The sequence below is a fragment of the Meles meles genome, chromosome 11, assembly GCF_922984935.1.
Source record: "Meles meles chromosome 11, mMelMel3.1 paternal haplotype, whole genome shotgun sequence".
Lineage (NCBI taxonomy): Eukaryota > Metazoa > Chordata > Mammalia > Carnivora > Mustelidae > Meles > Meles meles.
The window spans coordinates 42717129-42740817 of record NC_060076.1 but is presented as its reverse complement, the minus strand read 5'-3'; the positions used below and the strand labels follow the sequence as shown (position 1 = coordinate 42740817).

Here is a 23689-nt window from a genome sequence, read left to right as displayed (position 1 = left end):
AATCTCAGAATTCCTTTACAATCTAAGCCCTGTCCCTGGTGGTCAAGGTTGTAAAATAAATGACCTCTGGATAAGTGAAAGATGGGCGTGTTTGCAAACTTTCTGAGAACTATTAGAAATATCTAGCTTTATGCTAAACCTAATGGACTGTTTTCCAAAAGTGAAAACAGTCTTGCAGTAGAGCAAGGCTTTTTAAAATCTGGATTATAGGCTACTTCCTAAAAATGAAAGATGCAACTAGGGTTACTCATAAGAAGGGAGTGCAGTAGGGGGAAAAATGAGGAAACAAATCTTTATGCCATGCAGGTAGAAAAAGTTTTTTTCAATGAAAAGACAATGTTAAATACAGTACATTTTTGACATGACATATTACTTCTCCCTTTGGGAATTAATCCCTTTAGGGTATAGGTATTTGAGAAGGGATTTCAAGATGGATAGTATTCCATGGTTAAGATATTTCTCCCAGTCTGCAGGATACGTTGCAAAGGGGAGGCAGTGGTAAGAGTTAAGAAAAGTTATCTTTCTTAAATTCCACATATGAGTGAAATCATATGGCGTTTGTCTTTCTCTGACTGACCTATTTTGCTTAGCATAATACTCTCTAGCTGCAACCATCTTGCAAATGGTGAGATTTCATTCTTTTCTATGGCTGAGTAATAATCTATTATATTTTACATACATATATGGATATAATAATCCGTTATAATGGATAATCTATTAATCCATTAATCCAATAATCCATAATGGATAAAGAAGATGTATATATATATAGAAGTTGTGGAATATATAGTCTACATCTTCTTTATCCATTCATCAGGTCAGTGGAATACTTTTGGACTATTTCCATAATCTGGCTATTTAGATAATGCGGCTATAAACACTCCAAAGGAAAAAACAAGAGAGAGAGGCAAACCAAGAAGCAGACTTCTAATTATAGAGAACTGATGGTTAGCAGACAGAAGGCGAGGGGGGGCATGAGTTAAAATGGTGATGCGGATTAAGGAGTGCACTTGCTTTGATGAGGACTGGATGATATATGGAAGTGGTGAATTACTTCATTATTACTTCATTATTATTTCATTATTTCACTATTATTTCATTATTACTTCATTATTACATAATCACTTCATTATTACATGAATCACTTCAATATATGATGAATCACTGTATTGTACACCTGAAACTAATATTACCCTGTATGCTAAATTTAATTAAATTTAAATAAAATATTTAAATATTAAATTAATAATTTGAATTTAATTTAATTTAACAATTTAAATAAAATATTTAAATTTAATAATATATCAATAAATTAATAATTTATTATATTAATTATAATATTAAATTAATAATTTATTGTATTAATTATATTAATAATAAATTAATAAATATTTACATTTAAATAAAAACTTAGAAAAAAGAGGGGGCTTCTGGGTGGCTCAGTGGGTTAAGCCTCTGCCTTTGGCTCAGGTCATGATCTTAGTGTCCTGGGATCGAGCCCCGCATTGGGTTCTCTGCTCAGCAGAGAGCCTGCTTCCTCCCTCTCTCTCTGCTTGCCTCTCTGCCTACTTGTGATCTCTGTCTGTCAAATAAATAAATAAAATCTTTAAAGAAAAAAGAGAAGTTATCAAGAACTCTACCTCATAATGCAAATAAATTTAAAATGTCTAGAACTCCATGTCTCTTTCCCTCTTAACTACAATTTTATTAAAAATTAATTTTAAAAGTTGAGGAACTTTAAAAATTAATTGACATAGGTTAAAAGTACCTAAATACCATTGCAACTATAGTATGATCTACTCCTGCTTCTCCTTCCTTGTTGTCATCTTTTTTTTTTCTTTTTTGCCCCCAATACAAAGAAAAATCTAATCTGCCACAAATATTTGATTCACCTCTATAACAACATAAAATGACAGAAGATAGTACTGGAAATTGAAGTTGATTCTAAAGGAATACAAATCAAAGTAATGTTCCAAATGGGCACTTGGAACATATTACACAATGTTGAGATAATAAGACAATTCTTGATCGACCTCAGTGGGAGCCTAAAGTGTTACACAAGCAGTCTTCCACATCCTCCATGTTCTTCCCCAATCATTCATCCCTCACTGTCAGTTATTTGGGGGATTTCTGGATAATGTTATGCTCTAGCCTTGTAAGACATCTTACATTTTCATTTATTCTGTCAAAGATCATAACACTTTGTTATTGTTGTTGTTGTTGTTTTAAATAGACCTTATTCCTTTTGGTGGTTTTAGGTTTACAGAAAAAAAATTGAGTAGGAAATACAGATGGTCCATATCTCCCTACATCCACATCGGGTTTCCCCAATTAGTAACATTTTGCATTAGTGATACATATGTTACAACTGATGAGATGATTGTTGATACCTTATTATTAACTAAGGTGTATAGTTTACATTCAGTTTCACTCTGAGCTGTGCACTCAGTTTTGACAAGTGTACAATGACATGTATCTGCTGTTAAAGTATTAGACAGAGTAGGTTCACTGCCTAAAAATCTACAGGGCTCCTCCTAGTCATTTTCTCTTTTCTTTTCTCTTTTGTTTCCTTTCCCAAAATCATCTTTTTAAAATTCAATTATCCAAGGTATAGTACATCATTAGTTTTTGACATAATGTTCAATGATTTGTTAGTTGAACACATTTTGCATCAAATAAACTACCCATGACTTAGGCTGGACACATATTTATTTCTTTTGATTACAAATGACTTAAAAACCCTGAAAAACAATAAAAAAAATAATGTTGGATTCTTTAGGATGCAAAGCAGTTGCTCTACTGAGTATCAAGTATTTGGCACTGGTGTCCTGAAAAATAGGAGTCACTCCCACCAGCTGATAACTCAGCTAGTCTGACAGCAGAGCTGGCAAATTAGTGTCATTAATGATTTCACTGGGGGTGGGAGGGTAACAAGGGCATGGGGATAGTTTGTGAGAGTCTTCTATAGAAAAAGATTAAGAAAAAAAATCAAGATCCAAAGAAAAGTGGTTGAAGTAGCAGTGCCTGATGGTATTTGTTCAAGATACTCAAGCAAGAAATGGTATGAGATCTGTAACATTATAGTGACTGCAACAGCTCTACTTACTTATCTTCTATAATTTTCTCAACTATTCCATGACTGAAATAGAAACAGTCCATTTTACATGTGAGGGAACTAAGGCTCAAAGAAGATAAGTAATTGGGTCTAAGGTTACAAAGCCAGTATCAGTGGGATTAGTGGGGCCAAAATTTGAAATGTGATGTTAGCTTCTAAAACTGTATTAGTTCTCTCCTGAAGTTTCTTTCCCAAAGTTTCCTAACTTAATACCAATACTTACATTTATCTTTGCTTAACCTTAGTCCTAGCTCATGATCCTTTTTTTTTCCACTTTTATTTATTTATTTTTATTTTTATTTGTTTATTTACAGCATAACAGTGTTCATTGTTTTGGCATCACACCCAGTGCTCCATGCAGTACGTGCCCTCCCTATTACCCACCACCTGGTTCCTCAACATCCCACCCCAACCCCCCCACCCCCACCCCCCCCGCCGCCCCTTCATAACCCTCTGGTTGTTTTTCAGAGTCCATAGTCTCTCATGGTTCATCTCCCCTTCCAGTTTCCCTCAACTCCCTCTCCTCTCCATCTCCCCATGCCCTCCATGTTATTTGTTATGCTCCACAAATAAGTGAGACCATATGATACTTGACTCTCTCTGCTTGACTTATTTCGCTCAGCATAATTTCTTCCAGTCCCGTCCATGTTGCTACAAAAGTTGGGTATTCATCCTTTCTGATGGAGGCATAATACTCCATTGTGTATATGGACCACATCTTCCTTATCCATTCATCCGTTGAAGGGCATCTTGGTTCTTTCCACAGTTTGGCGACCGTAGCCATTGCTGCAATAAACATTGGGGTACAGATGGCCCTTCTTTTCACTACATCTGTATCTTTGGGGTAAATACCCAGCAGTGCAATTGCAGGGTCATAGGGAAGCTCTATTTTTAATTTCTTCAGGAATCTCCACACTGTTCTCCAAAGTGGCTGCACTAACTTGCATTCCCACCAACAGTGTAAGAGGGCTCCCCTTTCTCCACATCCTCTCCAACACATGTTGTTTCCTGTCTTGCTAATTTTGGCCATTCTAACTGGTGTTAGGTGGTATCTCAATGTTGTTTTAATTTGAATCTCCCTGATGGCTAGTGATGATGAACATTTTTTCATGTGTCTGATAGCCATTTGTATGTCTTCATTGGAGAAGTGTCTGTTCATATCTTCTGCCCATTTTTTGATACGATTATCTGTTTTGTGTGTGTTGAGTTTGAGAAGTTCTTTATAGATCCTGGATATCAACCTTTTGTCTGTACTGTCATTTGCAAATATCTTCTCCCATTCCGTGGGTTGCCTCTTTGTTTTGTTGACTGTTTCCTTTGCTGTGCAGAAGCTTTTGATCTTGATGAAGTCCCAAAAGTTCATTTTTGCTTTTGTTTCCTTGGCCTTTGGAGACATATCTTGAAAGAAGTTGCTGTGGCTGATATCGAAGAGGTTACTGCCTATGTTCTCCTCTAGGATTGTGATAGATTCCTGTCTCATGTTGAGGTCTTTTATCCATTTCGAGTTTATCTTTGTGTACGGTGTAAGAGAATGGTCGAGTTTCATTCTTCTACATATCGCTGTCCAGTTTTCCCAGCACCATTTATTGAAGAGACTGTCTTTTTTCCATTGAATATTTTTTCCTGTTTTGTCGAAGATTATTTGACCATAGAGTTGAGGGTCCATATCTGGGCTCTCCACTCTGTTCCACTGGTCTATGTGTCTGTTTTTATGCCAGTACCACGCTGTCTTGGTGATCACAGCTTTGTAGTAAAGCTTGAAATCGGGTAACGTGATGCCGCCAGTTTTGTTTTTGTTTTTCAACATTTCCTTAGCAATTCGGGGTCTCTTCTGGCTCCATACAAATTTTAGGATTATTTGCTCCAGCTCTTTGAGAAATATCGGTGGAATTTTGATCGGAATGGCATTAAAAGTATAGATTGCCCCAGGCAGTATAGACATTTTAACAATGTTTATTCTTCCAATCCAAGAGCATGGAACAGTCTTCCATCTTTTTGTGTCTTCTTCAATTTCTTTCATGAGTGTTCTGTAGTTCCTCGAGTACAGGTCCTTTACTTGTTTGGTTAGGTTTATGCCCAGGTATCTTATGGTTCTTGGTGCTATAGTAAATGGAATCGATTCTCTAATTTCCCTTTCTGTATTTTCATTGTTGGTGTATAAGAAAGCCACTGATTTCTGTACATTGACTTTGTATCCTGCCACGTTACTGAATTGCTGTATGAGTTCTAGTAGTTTGGGGGTAGAGTCTTTGGGGTTTTCCATATAAAGAATCATGTCATCTGCAGAGAGAGAGAGTTTGACTTCTTCCTTGCCAATTTGGATACCTTTTATTTCTCTTTGTTGTCTGATTGCCGTTGCTAGGACTTCTAATACTATGTTGAACAAGAGTGGTGAGAGTGGGCATCCTTGTCGTGTTCCTGATCTCAACGGGAAGGCTGCAAGCTTTTTCCCATTGAAGATGATATTTGCTGTGGGTCTTTCATAGATAGATTTTATGAAGTTCAGGAATGTTCCCTCTATCCCTATACTTTGAAGCGTTTTCATCAGGAATGGATGCTGGATTTTGTCAAATGCTTTTTCTGCATCAATTGAGAGGACCATGTGGTTCTTCTCTCTTCTCTTATTGATGTGTTCTATCACACTGATTGATTTGCGAATGTTGAACCAACCTTGCAACCCAGGGATGAATCCCACCTGGTCATGGTGGATAATCTTTTGAATGTGCTGCTGGATCCAGTTTGCTAGGATCTTGTTGAGAATCTTTGCATCCATATTCATCAGTGATATTGGTCTGAAATTCTCCTTTTTGGTAGGGTCTTTGCCTGGTTTGGGGATCAGGGTAATGCTGGCTTCATAAAAAGAGTCTGGAAGTTTTCCTTCTGCTTCAATTTTTTGGAGCAGCTTCAGGAGAATTGGTGTTATTTCTTCTTTGAAAGTTTGGTAGAATTCCCCAGGGAATCCGTCAGGTCCTGGGCTCTTGTTTTTTGGGAGGTTTTTGATCACTGCTTCAATCTATTACTAGATATCGGTCTATTCAGGTTACTAGATATCGGTCTATTCAGGTTGTCAATTTCTTCCTGGTTCAATTTTGGGAGTTTGTAGCTTTCCAGGAATGCATCCATTTCATCTAGGTTGCTTAGCTTATTGGCATATAACTGTTGGTAATAATTTCTGATGATTGTTTCTATTTCCTTGGTGTTAGTTGTGATCTCTCCCTTTTCATTCATCATTTTATTAATTTGGGCTTTCTCTCTTTTCTTTTGCATTAGTGTGGCCAATGGTTTATTGATCTTATTGATTCTTTCAAAAAATCAGCTTCTAGTTTCATTGATACGTTCTACTGTATCTCTCGTTTCTACCTCATTGATCTCTGTTCTAATCTTGATTATTTCCCTTCTTGCATGTGGAGTTGGTTTGATTTGTTGTTGATTCTCCAGTTCTTTAAGGTGTAGAGACAGCTGGTGTATTCTGGATTTTTCAATATTTTTGAGGGAGGCTTGGATGGCTATGTATTTCCCCCTTAGAACCGCCTTTGCTGTATCCCATAGGTTTTGGACCGAGGTGTCTTCATTCTCATTGGTTTCCATGAATTGTTTAAGTTCATCTTTGATCTCCTGGTTGATCCAAGCATTCTTAAGCAAGGTGGTCTTTAGCTTCCAGGTGTTTGAGTTCCTTCTAACTTTTCCTTGTGATTGAGCTCCAGTTTCAAAGCATTGTGATCGGAGAATATGCAGGAAATAATGTCAGTCTTTTGGTATCGGTTGAGTCCTGCTTTGTGACCCAGTATGTGGTCTATTCTGGAGAAGGTTCCATGTGCACTTGAGAAGAATGAATATTCTGTTGTTTTAGGGTGGAATGTTCTGTATACGTCGATGAGGTCCATCTGGTCCAATGTTTCATTCAATGCTCTTATTTCTTTATTAATTTTCTGCTTCGATGATCTGTCTATTTCTGAGAGAGGCGTATTAAGATCTCCTACTATTATTGTATTCGTATCAATATGACTCTTTATCTTGATTAATAGTTTTCTTATGTAATTGGGTGCTCCCATATTGGGGGCATATTCACAATTGTTAGATCGTCTTGGCGGATAGTCCCTTTAAGAATTATGTAGTGTCCTTCTGTATCTCTGACTACAGTCTTTAGTTTAAAATCTAATTTATCTGATATGAGAATCGCTACTCCGGCCTTCTTTTGAGGCCCATTGGCATGAAAGATGCTTCTCCATCCCTTCACTTTCAGTCTGGGTGTATCCTTAGGTTCAAAATGGGTCTCTTGTAGACAACATATGGATGGGTCCTGTCGTTTTATCCAATCTGCAACCCTGTGTCGTTTTATGGGCGCATTTAGGCCATTCACATTGAGAGTGATTATTGAGAGATAGGTTTTTATTGACATCGTGTTGCCTTTGAAGTCTTTCTGTCTATAGATTGTTTCTATATTTCTGTTCAATGATATTCTTAGGATTTTTTCTCTCTTATAGGACCCCCCTTAATATTTCCTGCAGTGTCGGCTTGGTGGTTGCATAGTCTTTTAAGCCTTGCCGGTCTTGGAAACTCTTTATCTCTCCATCCATTTTAAATGTCAGTCTTGCTGGATAGAGTATTCTTGGTTGCATGTTCTTCTCATTTAGTACTCTGAATATATTTTGCCAGCCCTTCCTGGCTTTCCAGGTCTCTGTGGAAAGGTCTGACGTTATTCTAATGGGCTTTCCTCTGTATGTAAGAAGCTTCTTTGTCCTAGCTGCTTTTAAGAGGGTCTCTCTTGAAACAAAATTCCCCATTCTAACGATAAGGTGCCGTGAGGACTTTCGAGAATCTAAAATCTTGGGAGGAAATCTTTCTGCCTCTAGTACATGAATGTTGTTTCCATTTGTGAGATTGGGAAAATTTTCATAGACAACTTCTTCCACTATATCTTCTAGACTTCTTTCTCTTTCTTTCCCTTCAGGGATTCCAATAATTCTGACGTTGGAATGTTTCATGGCATCGTTTATTTCCCTGATTCTGTTTTCGTGGCTTCTGAGCTGTTTGTTCCAGGCTTCCTCCTGATCCTTTCTCTCTATCTGTTTGTCCTCCAGATCACTAATTCTATCTTCTGTTTCAGTTACCCTAGCTTTTAGAGAATTTAGATTGGATTGGAACTCATTGAGAGCATTGTGAACATCATCCCTGGTGGCTTTCAGTTCTGCCCTAATCAATTCTGTTTGGTCATCCATGGCTTTCTCCAACCTAGCTATTGCCTGGATAATTGTTAGTCTGAATTCCTTTTCTGACATATTGTCCATGTCGATAGCCATTAGCTCTGTTGCAGAAGGCCCATCCTCTGTATTTTTCTTCTGTGGGTATTCCTCCTCCTAGTCATTTTGGTAAGAGATGACTAAACAGATGCAGCTGGACTTATCGATTGTGGTGCAGTCAATGTGCACCCTGGAACGCTTCTGTGCAATCAGGATTCCCCACCCAAATGAGAGAAAAACGAAAAGAAAAAGAAATAGAGAAGAAAAAAGAAAAGAAAAGGGGAAAGGAAAAAGGAAAAAAAAGAGAGAGAGAGAGATAGGAAAAAAAGGGAAGATAAAAGAGAAGGCTCAGCCCAAATGGGCCACAAGGCAAGATTTGTGGAGTATACAAACAAAAACAGACAGACAAAAAGAGTGATAAAAGTATATGACAAGAGAAAAAAATATGTATATATAAGCAAAAAAAAAAAAAGGGAAGAACCTCATCAGAAAGAACCCCAAGTATAAGGTTTATATATTATCAGGACAAACACAAATTCACAGAAACACTGACAGAAGGAAAAATTGGGAGAATGGTTATAGATTCTCAGTGTGGGTGAGGAAGGTTATTTTGATTCTTCCTGAAGGTATCTTGATGTTTTTGTTAAGGGACTCAACTTTCCTAAGTTACAGGGGGATTAGAAACTGGTTTGCCTATAGGGGTAGCATTGATTGGGGAAAGGGGATTACCTTGAAGTTTAACTCTATATGTATAGTAGAAAATAAAAATTAAAAAAGAATAAACTAGACTAAACTAAGTTAAAATTAAAAAAGAATTAAAAAAATTGAAAAACAAAAGAAAAACACGGGTGTATGTATCAAAAAGTTCAGGTTAGAAGGTTATTAAAGAATTTGATGTACTGGACATCTCAGTGTGATGGTAAATAGGTTAAAAAATTATCTGTATGTATAAAAAAAAAAGAACCAGAATATTGGTAAAGAGTTAAAAATAAAAGTTGTATTTATGAAGTAGTGGTGATTGTTCTCTTGTAGTCTTTTTTTTTTTTCCTTCCTTCCTGGTTGGTTTTCTGGGGGGAGGGGCCTGCCACGTGGGTTTTCAGACAATGATGTTCCCTGTGTTAGGTCCTCCCACTCCCCTCAAGGGGGTGAGCTCTTTTTTTTTTTTTTTCAGGAAACTGCTTTTTTCAGCCTTTTGTTCTCTGGGGGTTTTTATGTTCTTTCATCTGCTTTCTCTCGCCTTGACAGCTTTTGATGGTTTTTGGAGGTTTAGAGGAGAGCAAACAGCACCCCAACCTCCCTCTCAGAGAGAAGCCTCAGACTGTTTTGCAAAAGCTGCTGGCAGAGTCGGTTCTGAATCACTGTCCCTGGGGATGCAGGAGCTCCTCGTTGTACCCAAAACCAGGGCAGCGGTGGCTGTCTAGGCAGCTCCAGACCGCCAGAGAGGTTCCGAGCAGAGATCGCACACTGATATTTTCCCGCTGTCCCGGGCTGGGAATGTCTGGTTTTTCCGGCTGCCAGAGCTCCAGGCTAGCGCCAATGAGCACCTATCCCAAGGGAGGGTGTGGGACACGCGCGTTTCAGGATTGCCGTCTGGCCAGGCTCCCAGCCTCTCTCGGGAGCCAGACCCCACTCGTTCTCGGGCGCGCTGGCGGGGCTCAGGGACGGAGACCTGATTTCTCCGCTGCACTCTCTCTGGCTCCGCGCCAGGGGAGGCTGTCCTGGGTCCGGGGACTTAGGTCCCTGACCCTAACTGCCCAGGTTCCCACTATTACCCCCCGCGATCCTTTGCTGTTTGTTTTTTGAGTGCTTTCAACCAGACTCCAAGTTAATGCTGGTCCCCAGATGCAGAGCACTCTCGTGTTGGGGTGTTACTTTCCGATCGGTCACCTCTGGTGGCTCCCTCCCCCTTTTGTTTATCTTCTGATATCAGTCGGACGTTCCCAGTCTGCTTTACCTGCCACTGGCGTCTTCTGCTCCTGTAGAGATCCAGACGTGTATAATTCTGATCTCAGGCTGATTTCATGGGTGGTCGGAGTTCTTTGGTAGGTAATCAGCTCACTTTAGGGTACAGGTTGAAATGGTGCCTCCTCCTACTTCCCTCTCATCTTGGCTCCCCCTCTGCTCATGATCCTTTTTATCTTAAAACCAGAGAATCTGAATGAACTTTCCAGAGAACCTAACCATACCCATCACTGCATAGGCAAAGATAGAACAATTATGTAGTCATTACTATTGTCAGAAGCCATCCCAGTGTCTCCAGAATGGTATTCTTCTTACAGTGTAAATAATACAGAATTATTAGAGACAACATGCTTTAAAATCATGTTTTAGGAGCCAATAAAACAAAAACTAGTACCCTTATTTACACTTCATGGTCAATAAATGAGTCACATGCTGCACTAACATTCATTATATTCTCACCAAAAAATCTTATACTAGAGTTTTCAATAGCATCTCATTTTCAACAGACACCAACACTTGGTACATGTATAAATATACCAAATTGGGGGGGGGGATGCATGGAGTTGAAGGTTTCTGTCACCTTCCTCTTCAATCATTATTTGAGGGATCTAAAAATTCACATCAATTGTATACAAATGACTTTTTTAGTTTGTGGTATTATCTACTGGAAACAGGAAAGCTTATCTTACCTCCTGCTCAGACTTGTAAATCAGTGCTGGAAATATTATTAAGCATCTTCTTTTCTAATTACTTTCCTGCACTACTCTATAGACAAGGAGAAGAGACTCAATGAAGTAACACGGATTTATATCGTAACTCGGCTTTTGAAGAATAGAAATGAGTAGACATCAAGTTCAGTACATTTTGAAAGGGACCACATACTGTATTAACCACATACTATATTAATACTGACCATATTTTCTGTACAAATATTTGGAAAATTGCCTATCCTAAAATTTCTAAGTCATCTCAGGGATACCTTAATGAACAATACCCTCCATTTGCTTAGACTCGAAGTTTTTCAAACAGCATATGTCTGTAAATTGTGGGAACCACATGAAGGGCTGGATACTCTGGATGGAGAAACTTAGGCTAGAAAATGACATTGTAAGTTGGAGGAACATCTGCTCTGATTTGCCAGGCACAGTCCCAGTTTACACTGCTAGCCCTATGCAATTATTAATAGTGCCCTTTTCACTATCAAGGATTTCTGAGTTTGGACAACAAATTTTATGATCATGCAAGGTTTAGAGCAATTAAATATCACCTCTAGTTTTTCCCATGAGAGTCTATCATTTCTTGCATAGATATGCAATATGCCTTACTAAAGGAAAATGCTATTCTAAAGTAGAGACTGACCATTAGTTTCAACTTAATATGAGGTAATTTGTCAAATTCTTTTTATCTGATACTTAAAATATAATTGATTTATTAAAGGAGTGAGATGTCAGAAAAAAAAAAAAAACAACCCACAGCATCACAAGGCAAAAACAAACAAACAACAAACAAACAAAAAAGACCCCAAACAAAAACCAACTAACCAACAAAAAACTACATTGAAAACAGGATTAAAAAGTGAATATGAGGGAAATATTCACCTATCTTCTAATATGGCCTATAGATAGTTTGGATTATCGGTATATTAGTATTTTCACTTCTGCTGAGGAAAGGACAAAGTTACATGAGTTAAATAGAAAAGATTAGGCTTGGAAGTTAGAAGAGAACGGTCTGTAGAAAGGTCATCTGAGCTGCCATAAATGCAAAATCATTGATTTTTGCTTGAACTTACAGACAAATGTGTGTGTGTGTGCATGCATGTGCACATGTGCCCTTGAAGGTGTGTAGTTGTGTGGAAAAAATACTCAGTTTATATGGTTTCCATGAGAGGGAGGAGCCAAACTGAGCTATCAGAGTTTATAATTCAATGATAAAAAGAAAAAGAAGTGAAGGAATTACATAGCGATTTAATGAAATTAGTATAAGTCTATGTTAGCTGTTTTAATTGAGAACAGTTGACAGGAAAAAAATGTAATGGAATCTATGAATTTAAAGTATCTTTTATTTACTTTTTCCTGTCCTAATAAAAATTATTTTTTCTTTATTTGAAGTTACCGAAACAAGCTTGTTTCCATTTTAGTGTACTTCATATTATGCCTCTATAAGAATCCATCAGTGACATTATATCAAAAATGTTTCTATGAATTTTCTGCATCAATATCTTGCTAGGACTTTCTATAGACTCCATCAAGATAAAACATTTCCCTACCAATTAGTGTTGGGAAAAAACTGGCATTCTGTTCAGGGAAACTTTTCTCAGTTCACAATCCTACTAGTCTATGCCATGAACCCTGATTTCAGAGTACCAAGTTTGATATTTTTTCCTTCTAAGTAAATAGGCAAAGGAATACTGTGTATCACAGAATCTAAGCTCTATAGTGGTTGACATAAACTCTATTCCAAAGTCACAACATAGCTACTTCTCTTTTTTTTTTCCTACCAGGAGAATAATACATTCTGAAGGGCTTTTATATGTTCATTTTTCTTGAAGAATAAAGATGCATGAATATAAAATTAAATATAAATTTTATGTTATAGGTGTTTGGATGAATGGGAATTCATATCTTCCCTTTTTAATAATTCCCACTAATTTTTTTTCATTTTCTTTACGTGACTGATATGTCCAGTGATTTTGTGTCTTTAGCACAGATTAAACATATTTTATGGAAAACTAATTACTAATGTTCCTGTTTTGAAAGCCATTTTTCCAGGCAAAATCTATAAATGACATCAGGGTACATCTTGAGGGAAATGGACATGCCTGAATGAATGGATCATAATCTCCATGTTTCCTTTCAATTCTCTTTACTCTTTTATTAATAAATGCTTTCAGAAATTCTTAGTTAAGACCATATGTCAGGTTTTTATTTTAGGGTGAGAACATGGTTATGGAAAATTTATTAATAGCTCACTACCTTAGACTTTCAGTAGAGCACTGATTTCATCAAATTGTTACTTGATTTTCCAGTTTTCTTTCTTTTACTAAATCTAACAAAAGGCATAAGTATAATTACCCAGACACCTCTATACCACATATATATTGCTTAACCATGTGAAGGTCACTAGACATTGATTAAACATTACTAAAATTATTGGTTATAAAGAATTAATTCCAGACTAACTCTGGTGCTAAGACACAGAGACAAAATAGGAGGATTTGATCTACCAATAAAAATAACTTCAATTTGGTTGACCCAATCTCAGCTTTTTCTCCCTTCCATCGTACTTTAGCAAACAATACAGTAGGGACAATGCTGACATGAAGACTTACTGGTTCTCCAGTAAAAGTAAATATACAAACAAATATAAATAACAGTATTATTGTAATTTTGGTTTATAACTTCATACTTTGTTTTCTTTAAGATTTAAAGACATTCATAAAAATTAATTATAAACATATGTTAATGGATACACACTATATATACAAGGGTGGTAAGCTGCATGGGAGTAGAGTGTCTGCATGTGATCGAGGTTCGTGTATGGAACTCTTAACATCTAGTCTCTTAACGGTTTTCAAATATACCACACAGTAGTCTTAACTATACTCATCATGTTGTATATTATATCTCCACTATTTATTTATCTTGTAACTAGAAGTCTGTGCCTTTTGGTCACATTCATCCAACATCCCCCCACCCCCAGCACCTCTGGCAACCACAAATCTGATCTAGCTAATCTCTGATAATGTGGTTTCATTAATAAAGCATGCCATTTCACAACATAGTATCAGATTATGCACATCTAAATTGTCTCAATAACATATCAGCCAAGCTCTCATACTGTTTGAAAATCAATAGTACTGGAAGCAAATGAACCATTGCATGGGCCACCAGAGGAAATGCCTGGAAAGTGATGGAGCTGTCACACTTGCTGCATAGGTGAAAAACCTAGGTCCTCTGTCAAAATCTGACATAAGCACTTCCCTCCTGGACGGTTTTCACGCCTTTTGCCCATGTGCTATCCCTAGTTTCAAATGGCTGGACAAATAATTAGTTTTCCCAACACAGAAATGGAGTGTGCAAGTGCTCTCTTGCAAGAAACTCTAATCATCACCATTCAGCTGTGATCCTACTGTCATAAGACTGGTTTGTACCCAAGAAACAAGACAAAATTGATAGATTGCATTCTATTCATTAGCTGAAGGGAAAGTAAAAGTTCAGCAAATTGGTAAGCTGAATTTTAAGTTGAATGAGCTTGTTGGCCTTGCACACATTTGATAACATATGTTATTACACACTTAAAAAATTTTTTTCCTAGGTAAAGGGGAATTTTAGATCTCTTCAGATCAAATCTTCATTCAGTCGAGGTAGATAAAACTATCATCTTTCTGAATACCTCCTCTAAATCTCCATTTGCCTTTTAATTTGGGAGTACCAAGGGAATTACTGATCTGGGGTAGCAACACCACAATTATCAGTCATTATGGAAATAAATGTCAATTAAAACCACAATGGGATACCACAGCACACCCACCAGAATGGCTAAAATAAAAATCCCTGATAATTACTAAGTGTTGGGAAGGATTCATATCCTCTGCTGGTGGGAATATAAATTAGTATACAAGTTCAGAAAATGATCAGTTATCTACTAAAAATGAACATATAAATCACACATAAATAATCATACATCCAACAGAAATGTGGACATATATGCCCTAAAAGACATGTATAAGGCTGGAAGCACCACAAACCAGTCACAGTAGATAGTATATACTTTGAAAATTAAATTACTCCTGTACATAGAAATCTCACATAAATAATATTGAGATCAACAAGACACACAAGTATAAACTCTATCAGTCCATTTGCATAAAATTCAAAAAAATGTAAAATAATGTACAGTATTAGAATTCAGGAAAGTGCTTACCTTATAGATGATTGAGATATCTGATTAGAAAGAAAAAGTGCACCTTTAATTTTGTTGGTTATATTTTATTTCATAATTTGAGGGGTTATGACACATATTTCTTGGCTTTGTGATAATTTATTGAGTACACCTATTTATTTGTGTACTGTTCTTAAGTATATTTCAATAAAAGCTTTAATTGATCAATGGTATATGATTATTCTATATGTGAAAAAAAAGAAGAGACTTAGAGAAAAAATTAAAACCACTTAATTATTCCACTGGTGCATTGACACTGAGTCTTTTTTTTTTTTCTAAATATATGTTCATGCATGAACAATTACTCTGCATTGATAGTTTTTCTAGGATAACACAAATTACCAAAATTGCTTAAGGAAAACAAGGAAGACTAAATAGGACAAGCGTCTATAATCTAGAAGCATGAAAACACTAAATGACAATCAAGTAAACAAACCCCCAAAACCATCAGATTCAAAATAATCTTTGTCTGTTTACTGTTGGATTTTCTTAATTTTTAAACAGGAAGTTCTGGTACAATATGAAAAAAAACCTCACATCTTAGTAAATGAAATCTAGAGTTGTAGAAACCCTTCCTATCTCTTTCTGAGGCAAGATTTTTTTCTCCCTAGTGATTCTTTGATGACTGCTTTGCTTCTATTTATTCTTTTTCTCTTTGTTCACAAATAACCATCTGCGTGCTTGATTTTTCTTTTCCATGTTGGTCATTTTTCTCTCTCATCATTTTCTCATTTGTCTTGGTCCTCTGCATTCTAGGACTACTTCTTCAGTTTGCTTTCCACAAATCTGATGACATTATTTGTTGCCTCCAAAGGCAGATTTACTTCTTCTGTTACATTTTGTTTCTTTTCAGTCCTTTTCATTTCAACTTTTTCAATTCCTATGGCTTTTATTTCTAAGTCAATCAATGCATTTGTAAGGATGACAAAAGTTTTCCTAAAGTAATTTTCTTGTTTCTGTATTAATTCATTGTTCTACATTTTCTTTACCTCTGAGGCTTCCATGTCCTGTGTCAAGGAAACATTATCCAAACCATGTTTGACTTTGTTATTGCTGTTACTGCTTGTTACTGATTAGAAAGTGTGATAAAAATCTATTGAAGGGTAGTGTTCTTAACAAATATGTCATAAGAATGACTCTTAGTTCTTGATCCTACTGACAACCTGGTTTTTAGCAGAAAGCATCTGTGCCTCACTGTTGAAAAGTAGACTGTGAACAACCTCAGGCCTAAATTCTAATAAGTAGCAAGAACTCACATAAGTCACTTCTGCTAAAATGTTGATGGACACTCTTCTCTCCCAACTACTGTTTTTCTGATCCTGATCTATTAAGTATTAAAGAGACATACACACATGCAGGACTGCTGTCTCTGGTCATATTATTACCACACATATACAGTCTATTGGGACTACCCAACTTTCTGTTTGGATGCAATACACGTCTCTAAGTCCTTCTTTCTTCTCTGCCCTTTTCAGAGGGAGCAAGAGGGGTAATTCTTGAATGGATTCAGGCACTGACTAAAGAGTGTGCAGGTATGACTACTTTCTCAGTGACACAATTCTTGAATCTCTGAGTCAGGGAGCTGAAAGTAAGTGAAGGGCTCAGAATCTGTCTATTTATTTAAAGCCATGGGTTTGCTCTACTTCAGATTATGAATTTTTATTTAGTGATGTGGAATCTCCCCAGAAGATAATAATAGATTGGCTGAAAGTCCTAGTTTTGAATGTTGTCATAAATTTCCACCCTTCTCCATGCCCTTATAGCCATTTTAAGCTTCATCAAGCACAGTTAAGTTGGTAGAATGTTAAAACAACTACTATTTCTGGTATCTTAAACTATGACAAAAAAAATTCCATCAGCATCATTTGGAGAAAAATTCAATCTTCCTCTAATATTTACTCACAACCAAAGTTATTCCTGAACATCTGTGCAATACCACTTTGACACAGATGGCAAAATACTTATTAATAAAATAGCACATGTAAATATTTGGATCCATTTCAGTAAAACTGAGAAAGCCACAAAATCATCTTACAAAGTAAATTTTCATTGCTGACGCAATATGCATCTTACTGTGTACCAAAAGTGCTGCAATTTTCTTTAGTAGTTTTTGAAATGAACAAGTAACATTTATTTTCAGGCCCCTTCAATATAGCGGTGAGATGAGTTCATTTTCATTTCATAGCTGGCCAAGTTCCACTTTTATCTCTTAGAATTATACAAAGTCTATCTGCTGCTTGGGAACTGATAAGGCCCAGTCTTCTAAATGCAACCTAACTTTTCTTTTCCAAAAATAAATAAAAAGGAAAAGAGGAAAGGGCCTCGTATTTTGAGAAAGTCTTTTAACAATATATCACATATCAAAAATCTTAGTCTTGTTTCTGATAAGTAAATTTAAAAGAAATCATTCCTATAAACTTTCCAATTGTTTTCCACTTTTTTTTAAAGATTTTATTTTATTTATTTGACAGAGAGAGAGATCACAAGTAGGCAGAGAGGCAGGCAGAGAGAGAGGAGGAAGAAGGCTCCCTGCGGAGCAGAGAGCCCGATGCAGGGCTCGATCCCAGGACCCCAAGATCATGACCTGAGCCGAAGGCAGTGGCTTAATCCACTGAGCCACCCAGGCACCCCTCCACTTTTTTTTCATGTTGACTGTTTCCTATAACTCTTTAAAGTTATTTTGTCATTGTCAGTTTTCTTTCATCTATTTCATTTGAACAGTTGGGGATTTTATTTTCTCATAACTTAGACCATAACCCAGGTTTCTTGCTGTATGTTAAGGTCTTGTGGAGTAACATGAAAAGACCTAGATTTGAAGAACAAAGGTCTGGGACTGAATATGATGTTTGCCTCATAGTAGCTCTACCCGTGCTATAAGGCTTACTGTCTGGTCTACAGGCTAGTGTTAATCTGCAAATGTTAGCTGGTCTACACCAGAAGGAGTATGGAATTGGACTGTGGGAAGAAAGCACTAAAACCTTTTATAGCCATTTTATAATTTTAAGTCTGCAGAATAATGACAAGTAATAAATAAGTGGACCTACGTATTTTGTGTCTGCCTTTTAACCATTTTATTTCTCTGGTAATTAATGTTTGCAAAAACATTCAGTCTGCAATGGATTCGAATGGATGAAGGGATACAAGCATTCCAAAGTTTATAGCAGCATTATCTACAATAGTCAAATTATATAAATGGCCCACACAGCCATCAAGAATGCCATGAAGAATGGATAAAGATATGGTATATATGATATTACTCAGCCATAAAAAAAGAATGAGATCCTCTCATTTGCAAAGACATGGATGGAGCTAGAGAGTGTTATGTTAAGTGAAATAAGTCAGTCAGAGAAAGACAAATACCATATGATTTTACTCGCACATAAAATCTAAGAAACAAAACAAATAAACAAAGGAAAAAAGAAAGAGAAAGGCAAACCAAGAAACATACTCTTAATTATAGAGAACAAGCTGACGGTTAGCAGAGGGAAGGTAGGAGGGCGATGGGTTGAATTGGTGTTGAAGATTAAGGAGTGCACTTGTCGTAATGGGCACTGCGTACAGTATTGCATGCAAATGTTGAATCACTATATTGTACCCCTGAAACAAATATACAATCTAGGTTAACTAACTGGAATTTAGATAAAAAACTTAAAAAAACACACACCAAAAACATGACCCTTAACCCATCACTGAGCCTGTAAGACACCCAGTGAGCCAATTAACTTCTTGGGACCTCAATTTTTCCATCTGTAAAATACACATAATGATCCCCACTTTGTCTTCCATATAGGGTATATCAATAATAAACAAAATTACTTACTCATAAATTATTTGTAAATTATAATGCATCTTATGAATATACAGTTATTATATTCTAAGCAATAATCATTCGGGAAATAGCATGACATCTCAGCTAAGAGAAGCTTGGCATTTGTTAGCTACCCAATAAATGATTGTTGACTTTCTGAAAGAATACAAGTACAGAAACTTTGGCATCAGACAGGACTACACTCAACTATCAGAGCAATTTGTGATTTAAGGACAAGTCACATAATTTTTCAATAGTACAGTTTCTTCATCTGTAAAATGAGAACAATAATACCTTCTACTCTTTAGCCTTTTGAGTATTTAATAAAACAATGCAGTAAAGTAGTCAGCATTTAGTACTTGGCATGTGGAAATATTCAATAAATATTAGTCTTATAACTTTAAACTCTTTCCCTATGCTAAAGACAGTGATTGTTTATACACAGTTTCTTACTTAGTTCTTAGGAAAACATAACAAGATAACTACCATAATCTTCATTTTCTTGCCTCTCCACCCTGCCTTTTTTTTTTTTTGAGAGAGAGAGAGAGCTTATACCTGTGCAAGCAGGGGCGGGGGGGGGGGGGCGCGGTTAGAGGGCAAGAGAGAATCTTAAGCAGGCTCCATGCCCAGAGCAGAACCCCAACACAGGGCTTGATCTTCAGATCCCTGAGAGCATGACCTAAGTGGAAACTAAGAGTCTGATACTCAACCAACTGAGCCACCCAGGCGCCCCCATCATCTCCATTTTCAAAAAAGGAAGCTAAGACTCAAAGAATTAAGCAACTTTCATAAGGTTACATAGCAACTGTAATACTACGTCTGTTTATAACAAAATGCTGTTACTATTCCTGCCAAAAACTATCTCCCTAGGTTCTTTGAGGTAATGAGAATCAATGTCATAGACTTTCTCCTTTTAGACAGAGTTGTTTGTAAACTCTGAGGACTTTTTGCATAAAAAGCAAACTCAGCAGATTTAATGACACACAGAAAAAGATAACCACGCATCACTTTTCCCACTCACCAGGCTGACTTGCTGGGCTCCTCATGCTGCTGGTGGCCACTTTTTGTGTTCGTCTCTGAGCCTCTTTACATGACTCCGTTTTGAGGCTACCAAAAAATAAATGAAGAAAAGATGTTTAAAAAAGGATACCTGCTTCTAGAAGGATCTCCATATATTAATGACCACAACAATAATTCAAATTTACATAGCATCTACTTTAAAAAGTTTTTAAAGAAACAAAAGGGACTAAGCCACTTCACATATTTGGGGTTTTGCATCTTGAAAAAAGTACACTGTCATGTTTATTAGAATTCTCAGAACATGACAAAATATCTACCATTCAGGAATTCATTAAATTCCTTTTTTTATTAAATAGATAAATGGATCAAACTCATGTTCAAATACATTTATATAGCTACAGAAATCAACCTTCCACTCCAGAAGTAAAAATGATATTTTGTTATAATTTGTTATAATGTAGACCTGAAAGAGAAAGTATTTTTCTGTGTTAATCAATCGACCTGCTATTTCAAAGGTTAATTTGACAATGAAGTCAACATGCAAACCCCAGATTATCCCTTGTGGTTTCAGTAGTTAATCACTGGATGAATCTGATAATCTGTTATCAAAAATAGTTATGGTCTATTTATGCAGAAAATTTCAATACAATCAATTAAAAGCTAAAATCTACTTTTGGAATAGTTGTAAAGTTAAAAAAGGGAAATGAAATGTTCTCTCGAATTAGAATCTGAATTTTCCATTGTCTTGATGACTCTTTTTCTGCTACTTTCCAGTTCTGTGTTAGCTTTCCTGTATAACCCATGGAAAGAGAAAAGGTTAAAGGAGAAAGGTTAAGTTGACCAAAACAAAACAAAACAAAACAAAAAAACCACCAACAACATTAAAAAACAAAGTAAAAGCTATCATAGGACAGTTTTTATTAACTCCAAGTAAGTATAATGAGGTGAAAAGCTTTTTTTTTTCCACCTTCCTTAATTGAAATATACTTGACATATAACATTGTATAAATTTAAGGTGTACAACATGTTAATTTGATAGTAATGTTTTCTTAAAAGAACTGGAATGTCAGTCATGTTCCTTCAAACCTCAAACTTGTATGCCAGCTTTTCTACTTAATATTACTCCTTGTGTAAGCCCTCATAGTGATGATAATTATTATTTTGTTGCTTGTAACTGTTCTTACCATTTTATAGGAATTATCTAATATTTATAACAACACTGTAAGGTAGGTATTATTAACCTCCCTCTTTTTAAAGATGATAAAACAGAAGCACAGCTCAAGTAAATTACTCAAGATCCACTGCTATTAACCACTTAGGGTAGGATTTGAACCTTCCCCACATCCCACTGTCTTAATCTCCAAGGTATCTACTACCTTTTAAACTTACTCTGATATTAAATTCTTAAATTTCCTCCCATGCCTTCCCAGGTAGTCCCTACTTCATAGGAAATTAACACATATGCTTTGTACTCAAGTCAGAAATGTGAAGATCTTTTTTAATTAACTTCCTTTTCCATGATAATTATGTAAATTAAATATAGCTAAAATCCATACAGCTCTCTCCTCTCACCAGATGAAGCCACCATAATTGATCACCTAGAATTGTGCAAAGCCTTCTACCTATTCTCACTGATTCTGCTCATGACCTCATCTAAAATCCACTGCTCATACTCCAGCCAGGGTAGACTATATAGCACAAATCATAATTTTACTACCCTGCTTAAAATTCTAAGTAGCTTTGTATTGTACTTGGAATAAAATCCAATTATCTTATCATGGCCTGCAAACTCTGACATGAACAGGCTACAGTCTACCTTTCAGATATTTACAGTTTTTCTCTCATTTTTATTGGGCTTCTACATGCTCTTCTCGTAATAAATCCTGGTCTCGAGCACCAAAGGACTTTGCTTTTCAGGAAATCAAGCCTGGAATGCTCTGCAGTTGGATCTTTTTTATACCTTAGGGTCTCAGTTCAAGTCACTTTCTCAAAGAGGTTTTTCCTGAAATCCCAACATATTCTCCTCCTGTCACAACCTATAATCATATTTTTAATTTGTTTATCTATAATCTCCTTTCCTCACTGGAATGTGGAATCCATCTGGACAGGATTACAGCCTCTACTTAAAAATTCCTGCTTAGGGTGCCTGGGTGGCTCAGTTGGTTAAGTCACTGCCTTTGGCTCAGGTCATGATCCCAGAGTCCTGGGATCGAGTTCCGCATCGGGCTCTCTGCTCAGCAGAGAGCCTGCTTCTCGCCCTCCCCTCTCTGCCTGCCTCTGCCTACTTCTGATCTGTCTGTCAAATAAGTAAATAAAATCTTTAAAAAAAAAATTCCTGCTTAATGAATGCATGGATGAATGGATACATGTTAAAATATATTCTAACTAATTATTCTTGTTTTTATTCATTCCTGGAAGGAAGACAAAAGAATCTTGCCTTTAAAGAACTAGCAAATAGAAAATCATAAAAGAATCACTTTTTCATATTCCCACATGTGTGCCTTCTCTTTTGAGATATTAAAACAACTCCCACTAAAAAAATAAAACAGATTTATTTATTTATGTTTCTCCTTAACAAGAAGTAAAGACGATAAATATATTCATTACTTTACATCATTTTCTAAAGGAGTCCTCACTGTAATACTCCCAGGGTGGATCCACTACACAAAAGCTGATACACATGTACTATTAATTTTGGATTTGAGCAGGAATTTTGTGAGTACACACAGGCCAGGGTGAAGTATTTAAAGTTCTTTCAATCACTTGTCTCCTATCTGTAGCTCTGACCAACAACATGCTAAAAGGGAAACCAGTTTGTCAAAAACACTGATGCAAGCTTGTACCGTTGAAGCAGCAGTATTATTACAGAACATATGCTTTGGTTTTACTAAGACACAACAATGACGTATAAAAATTTGATTAGTTTTTAACTAGCAACACTTTTTATTTTTTACCTGAGTCATTCCACTAGAATATGTGCAACCCCATTAAATTTTTTTATTTCCTCCATCTTTGGTTTGATTTGGTTTAAAACATTGCTTCTCCAACTGAAAGGTATATGAGTGATATTTATATGCACATGAATCAAACCACATTTTAAATTTTTTTATTTTTTTATAAACATATAATGCATTATTAGCCCCAGGGTACAAGTCTGTGAATAGCTAGGTTTACACACTTCACAGCACTCACCATAGCACATACCCTCCCCAATGTCCACAACCCCACCACCCTCCCCCTACCCCCCTACACCCCACTCTGGGAACTCTCAGCTTGTTTTATGGGATTAAGAGTTTCTTATGGTTTGTCTCCCACCCGATCCCATCTTGTTCCATTTATTCTTTTCCTACCCCTCAAACCCCATACGTTGCATCTCCACTTACTCGTATCAGGGAGATCATATGATAGTTGTCTTTCTCTGATTGACTTATTCCGCTAAGCATAATACCCTCTAGTTCCATCCACGTCGTGGCAAATGGTAAGATTTCATTTCTTTTGGTGGCTGCATAGTATTCCATAGTGTATATATACCACATCTTCTTTATCCATTCATCTGTTGATGGACATCTAGGTTTTTTCCATAGTTTGGCTATTGTGGACATT

General features: G+C 36.4%; 1 protein-coding gene across 1 annotated transcript in view; it reads right to left on the bottom strand.

The window, feature by feature from the left end:
• LINGO2 (leucine rich repeat and Ig domain containing 2) overlaps positions 1–23689 on the bottom strand; it is a 1225184-nt gene that overhangs the window by 503846 nt on the left and 697649 nt on the right. The window contains exon 4 of the mRNA XM_046023596.1: positions 20088–20173. The gene's annotated coding sequence lies outside the window, so the exon portion shown is untranslated. The remainder of the gene's footprint in view (positions 1–20087; positions 20174–23689) is intronic.